Source organism: Mya arenaria, chromosome 17, assembly GCF_026914265.1.
Source record: "Mya arenaria isolate MELC-2E11 chromosome 17, ASM2691426v1".
Lineage (NCBI taxonomy): Eukaryota > Metazoa > Mollusca > Bivalvia > Myida > Myidae > Mya > Mya arenaria.
Genome location: NC_069138.1, coordinates 11,692,051 through 11,703,462, shown reverse-complemented (window position 1 = coordinate 11,703,462; position 11,412 = coordinate 11,692,051). Strand labels below are relative to the sequence as shown.

Here is an 11,412-nt window from a genome sequence, read left to right as displayed (position 1 = left end):
AAAAAAAATGTGTCGGAGACCGGGTTCAAACCCGCGTGGCCAAATTTGAAACCCAGCATCTTACTTTTCTTACATGAGAAAGCCCCTTGAAAGCCAATGTTTAAGCCACTTTCACTGATACTCAGTACCTTGTATTTTGTAAATTGACTTAAAGCTGCACTCTCACAGATTGAACGTTTTGACAACTTTTTTATTTTTTGTCTAGGAACGAGCAGTTTTTGGCGTAAATATCAGAAAACCAGTAATAAAAGACTGATGACAAAAGATTAGATGGCAGATTTTCATATTTCCTCTCCAAAATTGATGTTTATGCATTTTTTTAAACCGTCTAAGCCATAAAACATTAAATTTGGAATGGAAATATGAAAATCTGCGATGTGACATTTTGCCAACGGTCTTTCATCACTGGTTTGCAGATATTGACACAAAAGTTTGCTAATTCCAAGACAAATAATAAAAAAGTTGTAAAAACGGTAAATTTGTGAGAGTGCAGCTTTAAGTTGTAATATTTTTGAATTTGTAACTCCAGTCCACGGACATTGAATGATGATTGTTAAAAAGTTTCTGATTTTATTCCCCCGCAACAGAGTGGGGAGAGGATTATAGGAATGCATTTCGTCTGTCTGTCCATAACATTTCGTGTCCGGGCTTTAACTTACTTATGCATTAATGGATTACCATTTTCCTTGGTACAAATGTTGTCCTTATTGAGACGATGTGCAGTGAACTTGATCCGGGTCCATATTTCAAATGCATTGATGGGTACCATATAACTTTTTACAAATATTGTCATTGAGATGATGTGGAGTGACCTTGACCCAGGTCCAAACCTCAATGTTCAAGGTCACATCTGACATTTAAAGGCCATAGTACACATGCTCGTGTCTGGGGTATAACTTGCAGGAATGGATTACCATATTACCTGGTAGAAATGTGTCCTCATTGGGATGATTTGCAGTGACCTTGACCCGTGTCCATAACTCAATGGTCAAGGTCATATCTAACATTTAAAGGTCCTACACTTAGTACACACAATATGAATAACAAATATCGTTATGTTCAGATATCCGAGAATGTTATTTGCAGGGGATATAGCTGTCCTTTGGATTGCCTTGTTGTACATTCTGGCACTGATTTAATTGTGTCTTTGAACAGATCTTGAAATGATGCCCCACCCCAATTTAATATTATAGTTGTAAAATTTTGTTTTGAATTGTTACAGGCCCATTGTCCGCATTTCCAGAATGGTGAAAGCCAAAGTATGTTCAGGATGGAACATCACAGGAAAGATCCAGGGATATGCTCACAAAGGCAAGGTTGATTTTTACAGAAGATTACATTTGGAGCCAATTATCAATATGAGTTCTTTTCAATGGATTATTTACTTGTTTAGGTACTTACTTTTGTGTTAAGGCAATGACTTATTTGCATCTATGATAACAATAAATATTTGACATGGAAAGCCAAAATATTGAAAGCAATTCAATGGTATAGTTTCAAAACTATTTTATCCCATAAAGCCTTAAGTGAAAATGAATGGACACTGCAATTTTGTGAAGAATATGAGTTTCAAAATGACTTCCAAAATACAAACAATTTTTCTATGGTCATATAAATATTATTTATTTTCTCTTAATTGTGCTGAAATTGGCCCGTTTCAAGCCATGTTTCATGTAGTTAGTGATAACAATGATTAATAGACATGTATCATTCCTGTATACAGTGCATCAGAAGGGACAGTACACATCTTTCATTCCCACCATTCTTTGTGAAGAGGAATCCAAATGTCCTTTGGCCTGATCGAGTTCTTATGGGTAAGTTAAAGTAAAACCAATTTATCTCACTGATTTCTGAGGTGTATTTTTTATGCCCCCGAGAGTGAAAAAAATTAAAATCGCACTGTCCTTTCCTGTGTCTAGCTCAACTTCTCGTTTACAGTTATGTTCAAAGCTATCAGAAAGTGAGATTTCTATATTTGATTTGACAAAATCAAAGATGGTTGCTAACTTTATTGAATCACTCCTATGCATTTATATTCCTTGATGAGCATTGTCTCTTGTGAGGATAGTAACTGGCTTACTGCTATCCTAAGAATGCTTATCATTTATGTAAAATACTTGTATGTTTTTCTCTTAAGTTTGCTTGTAAACTTTGGAAAAAAAATCTGCATGATAAACTAGGCACACTCTTTCTCCCGAATAAGATTTATCACAATTAGTACAATTGTTTTTATATACCAAATGTATGAAAACATGTTTAAATCTATGGTTTTCATGTATAAAGTACCAAGTTTAATTAACAGAAAGGTGCAGAAATCACAGTATTTCAATGAGACCATAGTAGATCACAGTTGATCTTTAGCACTCACCATAAATGCATTATTTAGGAAGAAGATAAAGATTTATCACTTAGAATTTATTTTTGTTTATACATGCGTTTGTATTGATTTTGAATAAGAGTGTTACTTTAAACATTAAAATATAAAGTAGTAACAGAATTAATCTCCATAGAATTTGAACTTAAATGGCTTGCATTAATTTAATCTTTCTTTTTTCATTTTTTGATGAATTGATCAGATTGTTGGACCAAAGAAGACAAAAATAAAAACCTAAAATTCTGATACAAACAATAATTGCACTCAGATGTAGTGCAAATCAACTTTTATTGACTGACCAACATATTTGCAAAATAGTACTGGTATATTGCCCTCAGTATACGATCAATGTATACAAGAGGATGTTTTCCGATGGGATTTAGATGCATTTGTAAAAACGTGGGAAATACAAGGGATTATGAATGAGATTCATACCACACAAAATTGAAAATGGTTTTACAGTAGGTGAAAATTATAACCTGTCAAAGCTGATAATATATTTGATTATTACTGGTAGCAAAAATGTTACAAGTAAACCACATGTATCTATTTAACAGCTAGAGTAGATGTGTCAAGCTAATTCAAATATTTTGTAATGATGTGTAATGTGCACTTAATTTTATTTTAAACTTTGTTGCATAAAGAAGAAAAGGAAAAAAAGTTAATGACTGTTCTCAGCTTAAAGTCAAGAAGAGGTACTAGTATATAACACTGGCTGATCTTTAGGGGATGGGGTATAACTGGAGTGGCTTGAAATATAGCCTATATTTCATCATTCTCGTACACTAGTGATAATGCAATGTTTAACATTGTCTTAGATTTGTAATTATCAATCCTCTGATGAAAAAGAAGGTATTTCATTAAACAACAGTTAAGTACTTTGTATTTTTTCACAAGCAACAAGAAAAATCCCACCTGTTGTCTGATTGACAGAGTATTTTTATTCCATACATTTGTTTATTTCAGTAATTGACAATGAGACTCTAACCAATGTGTCCAAATATTGCCAAATTAACTTTGTCTGCTTACAAACTTGAGGATTTCTTATAAAATCCTTAAGTTTCAGGTTGCCTTGTTTATGTGCTTTATATGGATAAATATATGTTGGAAGATCTTTAAAGATAAACCTAATGTTTATCATAAAACTATGGTATTATATTTGTCCAAATAGTGAGATAAAAAAAGAGTGTATAAACCAATGTTTTATCTTTGAATGCATATTCTATCTGACAAATATTGTTTCTCTGCAGGTGCCTTGAGCCATCCTAGGAGGCATCCCAAGTAACAACATTAAGAACGTATAAATGTTTGAACTGTGCAGACTTCTTGTTGTGAGAAAAAAAGGTACACATACATGTAATGACTTACAAATATTTTTCAATTAGAATTGTGATTATCATTTTTGTCCTTTGAAGAGAACCTTTCATCAAAAGTAATAGAAGAACATTGGATAGTATACTGTCATAACTGCATATAATAATAACTGAAGTTAATATTAATTCATTCCACCTTCTGCCAAGTGGCTATGATGTGCTAAGCAGACTACAAAATTTCAGCCTGCAGCCAATGAGATAGAAATGGAGAGAAGGGCAATAGCAGCTTGCACATGTCAAGGATCTGCAGCGCATGAAACCCCTTAAACTGAAGATGATGGTGGGTCCCTGATGCAATGTAAATTATATGGAATGTTTTGTATATAACCAGTTATTCAATCATCATCAGTGCTGTTCACAGAGTATTAAGTATATAACATTTCGATTTCTGTATCTTTCTTTTTCTGATTTATATGAACCCGAGCCGATTTCATTGAAGTAGAAGTTACTTATAATTGCAACCTCCTTATATGTATCGTATATTAGTTTAAAAACAAAAGTACAGGTCACAGCCTTTTCCCACATGCCTGAAAAACGTGTTGTTTACCAAATGATATGCATTGCGTGATTCTGGGCCTTGCAAAAGAATTACCGGTACTAAAAATGAAATAATCATGTTTTTTTCTATGTATATAAATTTCTTCCAAACTTCTTTCTTTTAAAGGATTGTCATAGGCACACAATTTTTTGAATAATTTATGTCCCATTACTTTTCTCATGTTTTCAATGCAACTACATACTTCAACCCTACATAATTTGACTACATTCATTGTAAGAAAGAACACTGGATTAAAAATTCAAAATGTATGAACACTACTTTCTTAATTTCTTTTTCATAAAGAACATGAAGAATCTGTGGTAGGAAAACAAGTAGTATTATAAACTTGTTGTAATGTTGATATGATAATTCTGTATGTCATTTCATTCATGTGTTCAATCATTTACTTACAAAAGGAAAATTTTTTTTATTCAAAATGCCTTATACATGGCGCCGCTTGTAAACATGTATCTTGAACAAAAATGTGCGATGCACCTTTTGCATTGATATTGGGTGTGCTCCACACAAGAACTGAAACAGGAATGTAGGGCATAATTTTATTTTATTACATGGCATATGTGTTCAGTACATAATCTAGTCAAAATCTGATTACAATTTTTGTAATACAGTTAACTTCAGAAAGAACAAATATTATGTGCCCATTTTTCATGATGAATTCTTCAAATGGGCAGATTAATGAAATTTGGACAGTCTCTCAAATATATGCTTATTTATAGTATTTGTTTTTGCTGTCATGTTTATACTTTAAAAGCAATGACATTATGTTTTTTTTTTAAAGTATTAATGGGAAAAACATAAATATACAAGAAGAATTAATTTCAATTTATTTTCTGAATCAGTTCCTGAAGCCTAGAGATGTCAGCACTCGCAGTCAGCCGCTTTATCATCCATTGCTCCATTAACCTCATCCACCTGGTCAACACAATTCAAACATACCAGGTAATGGTAAATTTAGAAATGGGCTGAATTGACCATTTGAACATGTTGCGTCATTTAATTTGAATAACAAACGTTACAGCAATTAAACCCAAAGAATAATATGTTTATTAACTGGATATTTAATTCCTAACAAGTTTAACATGTTAAACAACCATGAGCTTGTGCAATACATTAAATGTTGACTGAACATTACAAATCATATAATTTAATTATTCAACTAATGGACTGGTTTATTGTTTAGTCATTTAGTCTTATGCGATGGTAGTGTGTACGTAGTATGTGCCTCCGTGCGTCTGTAAACAATTCCTCTTTAACATGATACAGCCTTCAGTTTTGATTGTATCTTGATGAAACTTGTACAGTATCTACATATCCATAAGAGCTCGGTTCCTTTTGAAAACCAGCCAGATCCGCCCATGCATGCCTAGATAATGGGCCTTGATAGTATAAAAAATCAGTGTGTCAGTAAGCAGTTGCTCGTTAACATGATACAGCCTTCAGTTTTGATTGTATCTCGATGAAACTTGAACAGTATCTACATATCCATAAGAGTTTGGTTCCTTTTGAAAACCAGCCAGATCCGCCCATGCATGCCTAGATTATGGGCCTTGATAGTAAAAAAATCAGTGTGTCAGTAAGCAGTTGCTGGTTAACAAGATACAGTCTTCAGTTTTGATTGTATCTCGATGAAACTTGAACAGTATCTACATATCAATAAGAGCTTGGTTCCTTTTGAAAACCAGCCAGATCCGCCCATGCATGCCTAGATTATGGGCCTTGATAGTATAAAAAACAGTGTGTCAGTAAGCAGTTGCTGGTTAACAAGATACAGTCTTCAGTTTTGATCGTATCTTGATGAAACTTGTACAGTATTTTGATATCCATTAGAGCTTGGTTCCTTTCGAAAAACCTTGAAATGATAAGATTATGGGCCTTTATGAAAAAATGAGTATTCAGAATCCATAAGGGGTTGGTTCTTTTCAAAAACAGTGATGTTGACCACACAAACCCAGCCAGTAGAACATCCCGTGCCAAAAAAGGTTCGCTAAAGCTAAGCTAAAAGCTGTGCTAAAAGCACAGCTAAAAGCATAGCTAAAAGCATAGCTAAAAGCTTAGCGGTATTGGCCCGAAAAAGCGCAGCTTTTTTTTATAAAAAACGCAGCTTTTTGGGGAAAAAACAATACAGCTGCTGCTAAAGCTATGCTTTTTTGCCAAAATAGCTTAGCTAATTTCTTAAAAAAGCTCAGCTCTTGGTGATATTGGGCAAAATAGCTAAGCTATTTTTATGAAAAGCGCAGCTTTATGGCGGTATTGGCCCAAAAGCTAAGCTTTTTGATGGAGCTGCGCTTTTTCTTAAATAGCTAAGCTAATTATGAAAAGCGCAGCTTTATGGCGGTATTGGCCCAAAAGCTTAGCTTTTTCTAAAATAGCTTAGCTAATTATGAAAAACGCAACTTTATGGCGGTATTGGCCCAAAAGCTAAGCTTTTTGATGGAGCTGCGCTTTTTCTTAAATAGCTAAGCTATTTTATGAAAAGCGCAGCTTTTTGGCGGTACTGGCCCAAAAGCTTAGCTTTTAAAATAGCTTAGCTAATTATGAAAAGCGCAGCTTTTTGGCGGTATTGGCCCAAAAGCTTAGCTTTTTCTAAAATAGCTTAGCTAATAATGAAAAGCGCAGCTTTATGGCGGTATTGGCCCAAAAGCTTAGCTTTTTCTAAAATAGCTTAGCTAATTATGAAAAGCACAGCTTTATGGCGGTATTGGCCCAAAAGCTTAGCTTTTTCTAAAATAGCTTAGCTAATTATGAAAAGCGCAGCTTTATGGCGGAATTGGCCCAAAAGCTTAGCTTTTTCTAAAATAGCTTAGCTAATTATGAAAAGCGCAGCTTTATGGCAGAATTGGCCCAAAAGCTTAGCTTTTGGATGGGACTGTGTTTTTTCTTCAAAATAGCTTAGCTAATTATGAAAAGCGCAGCTTTATGGCGGTGTTGGCCCAAAAGCTTAGCTTTATGATGAAGCTTTTCAAATAGCTTTGCTAATTTAGCGCAGCTTTTTTTAAAAAAAAACGTAGCTCCTATTTTCATAAAAAAAAATACCACAGGTGAAGAAAAGATTTTACAAAAAAAACGCACTAAATACACACTTGAGTGTATCTAAAGTGCATTTTTTAACAAAAATATACGCTTTAAATGAAATTAAACAAAAAAAATGCACCAAGTGTGTTTAAACCGCGTTATATAAATATATTGAACCATCAAAAATAGAACACATTTGAATAAATACATAGACATTTTGCTTTATTTAAATTTCCTAAACATGAGTTTGTGTTACATATATTGTTATTATTTCATATTTAATTTTACATGACACCTTGTAACTGGACATAATGTATTTACAGACAGACAAACAAGTACATATTTGTCAAAATTAGCAATAATAAAATAACCTTTTACTCAGTGGCAAAAATAATTGATAGAAAATCATAAAACTGTTAAAGCTACAAATTGGAAAATGACAGTCTCAAGGATCTTTTGTTATATTTTTGTCAAATCTAGAGATTCCTGTCAGCTCTGGAATAAAACAGGGTATCATATTTTAAATATGTAATGACTTTATTAGTACTTAACTTAAATTGATTGACCCAATTTGACCAGTTTCCAATAACTGGTAAGCCATGTGGCAGATGGCAGTTTTATGACCCCTCCAAAAACCAACACTGTAATCATTTGTATAGCATTATAGGTGCTAGTGTGCATATGTATGGAAACATGGCAATTTCAGCTTAATATGTTAATATGATATTAACATATATATAAGGATGAAAACAAGTACATCTTCATAGAGTTTTAAAACTACGTAAATCTACTATCTGGGACCAATAATCCTACATCCGGCTACTATCTACAACAGCATTGTTATTTATTAAAATATGTGCACTAGATTGAAAGTTGACAAATAAAAGTCCCACATGTAGTCAAGTGTCATAACAGTGAAATTAACAACTGAAATAAAGAATACATACCATGACCTGAGTGCTTTCACATGTCAGTTTATCACAAATCATCCAATAGTGGTATGTCATGTTTCTAATCATAGTTCATATTTATCTGATCTAATGATCATTATTTTACTTCACTAATCCCTTTACTATTAATTTGTTTTAATTGGTGTGAATTCATTTATTAATTAAAACATCATCGAAATTCTTTTAATGAAATCCCAACAAAATGGCTACCAGTAGCTTTGATTTGAAATTGGCTCCCTAAATGCTGAGATTTAATTGGTCATTGGTACAATCAGATAAGATCAGGCTTATCATGCATGTTGTAAAATTGGAAAGGAAATGACAAAGAATTTGGTAGTGGCATTACAAGAAATTTAAGGAATAATAATTCTATAAATGTTGTTATTACATGCAATTGATTATTGCCTATAAGTAAAATGTGTTCTTTTGATTTAAATAAAAAATATAATATATTTTTGATTTTTAAAATAATCTTTCTTTTTATTTCATTATTTTATTTTATTTTAGTTTGAAGGTATATTGATCAATAATAAAATGCTTATTTACTGATTGATTGATTGATTGATTGATTGATTGATTTATTTATTGATTCATTGATTCATTCATTCATTCATATTCTTGTATTTATGTGTATATTTCATAAATGTTTACTTTATTACACAAAGATACTACTTTGTTTTACCTAAACTAAAAGATGCACTTCTTAGTAAAAAGATACACTTAAAATGCACTCTTTAATGACAGTAGATTATCAATAAAACTAAAGATACTTTTAAAAGGGATGCCAATAAAAAAAAGATGTATCTTCTGTTCCTGCCAAAATATTTATGCCAAAAACTACAGAATAATGTGTTATAAATAAATAATAAAAAAATGAATTTCACAATATAAACCTTTCTTTTTCTCCAAAAGCTTAGTCTTTTGTTTGAAAAGCTTAGTCTTTTAAAGAAATACTAACCCAATTTTAATTTTGGAAAAGACGCAGCTAATATGAAAAAGACGCAGCTTTTCTATGAGACAATCTTTTACCTAGTCAAAAGACGCAGCTTTAGCTAAGCTTTGATTTAAAAAAACGCATCTTCATCAACAAAAAGCGCAGCTTAGAAGAAAAAACTCAGCTTTTAGAGAAAAGAACATAGCTTTTGTGCAGCTCTTTTTTAAAAAGCGCAGCTTTGAAGAAAAAGCGCAGCTTTTTAGAGAAAAAAACATAGCTTTAGCTAAGCTATTATTAAAAAGCACAGCTTTTGCTAACCTTCCTATAAAAAACACAGCTTTTGCTAAGCTTTTTCAAAATAGCTTAGCTAAAAAAACGCAGCTTTTTGAAAAGCATAGCTTTAGCTAAGCTAAAGCTGCGCTTTTTAGAAAGCTGAGTTTTTTTTTGGCACGGGATAGGCCTCTAGTTTATTATAAGTGCATGTTTGTCGTCATAGCATCAATATATATTTCTTTATTACATGAAGCTAATTTGTATGTGAAGCTTTGATTTTATGCACTCTTTTCAGATACAGTTTCAGTTTAACTTTTAACTTTTCAGTTAAAACAGATATGGGTGCAAGTCATGACACTTTTACAGGTAATGTTTATTAAACATTCAGTATTTATATATATATATATATATATATATATATATATTTAAAAAAGATGTCAATTGTAAAAGGATAGTATAATGTAGATGGATTAGATGCAATGAAGATGACAGAAGTCAAAATCATCTTTATAATAATTTGATATTATTTGTACTATTATTTAATTGCCATAATGATGAAATACATAAAACTGAAAATGGAAATAATTTCTATGAAGATCTTCTTTCTATTTCCAATAGATTAAAGATGTCCGAGATTCACGATGAATGCTGTTTGAAGAAGAATGAACAGAATGAACAGAATCACATTTTAATTTAATCTCACTGCCAATGTGGACTTAAAGAGGACAGGCTTTGTTATGACAACTGTATTTTTAAGTAACAGAGATAAGGGTGTTATTGGAATCATTTCAATAAAATATGGGAGTACCGGTACATACCAGTTTGATATCTTGATTAGACTGGGACTTAAACAAAAATGGTAGATATTGGACCTCTCTAATACACATTATAAACATCTCATGTCTTAAGTCAATAACAAAGCTGTAATAAGGCGATATTTAGTGTAATTAACACTTAGGGCTATTCTTCTAAAACATATAACCACCGGGTTTGGCAGATTTTTAATAATATATGGTTGGGCTTTTTTGCTAATTTGCACCCCAAAAGGCACATTTGCTTTTGTATGGGGTTGGCATAAAAACTTAATAAATGCCTTCCCTCCAGTGGTTATATTTTTAAATGGAATAGCCCTTATCAACATTTTTAGCTGGACTATTTGAATAATAAGGAGGGTTATACCACTCGCCTCAGCATCTGCTTTGGCTTTAGCGTCCGGTTAAAGTTTAAGACCAAGTTGGGATTTTCACTCATAACTGCAAAACCCTTCATTAAAGTCACTTAATACTCCATACAGTTGTTCAGGGCCATTACATAATGATGTTAATACTTCAATAGCCTTCATTCAATGGACTTAATACCTTGCACAATTAATGATGAACATCTTACAATAAGGTGACATAACTCCATTTTAACTAAATACAAATTATTGCCCTTTTTTCATTTTTATTTCTTATGTCAGGCACATTTATATATTCTTAACAGGGTTTTTGAAAGCTAATTGTTTGGGCGGGCTGGTGGAAGGGTCTTCAAAGTCACCTTATATGTAAAATAATTTTAGCTAGGTTTGACATATAGTGACCAAACTTCGTATGTAGGAAGCGTTTATGAAGACCTTTCATGAGATTGCGTTTTAGGCTTCTGGGATCAATATAAAGGTCAAAGTTACTATTAAAAGCAAAAGAACTGGTATTGATTAACTTAAAGGTCGACATATTGTGACCAAACTTGGTTTATATGAAAGTTCATACAGACTTTTTTATTGTGTTTTGGGTTACTTCAAAGTCAGTATTGCTGAAAAGTACAAATATAGTTAGTACTGAATAAGTAAGGGGTGACAATGTGTGACCAAACTTGGTATATATGACAAGTTAACGGAGAGCTTTCATTCGAATGCCTTGGGCCCCTTAGGGTCAATGTCAATGTTACTAAAAAAATAT

The 11,412-nt window shown here is 32.3% G+C and overlaps 1 long non-coding RNA gene across 1 annotated transcript; it reads left to right on the top strand.

Moving 5' to 3' along the window:
* The first annotated feature begins 3,623 nt into the window (after nucleotides 1–3,623).
* On the top strand, nucleotides 3,624–11,005 carry LOC128223145 (uncharacterized). The gene is made up of 5 exons (XR_008259305.1): nucleotides 3,624–3,718; nucleotides 3,931–4,027; nucleotides 5,146–5,245; nucleotides 9,803–9,841; nucleotides 10,094–11,005. It is a non-coding gene; the product is annotated as an uncharacterized LOC128223145 (long non-coding RNA).
* The last annotated feature ends 407 nt before the right edge of the window (nucleotides 11,006–11,412 follow it).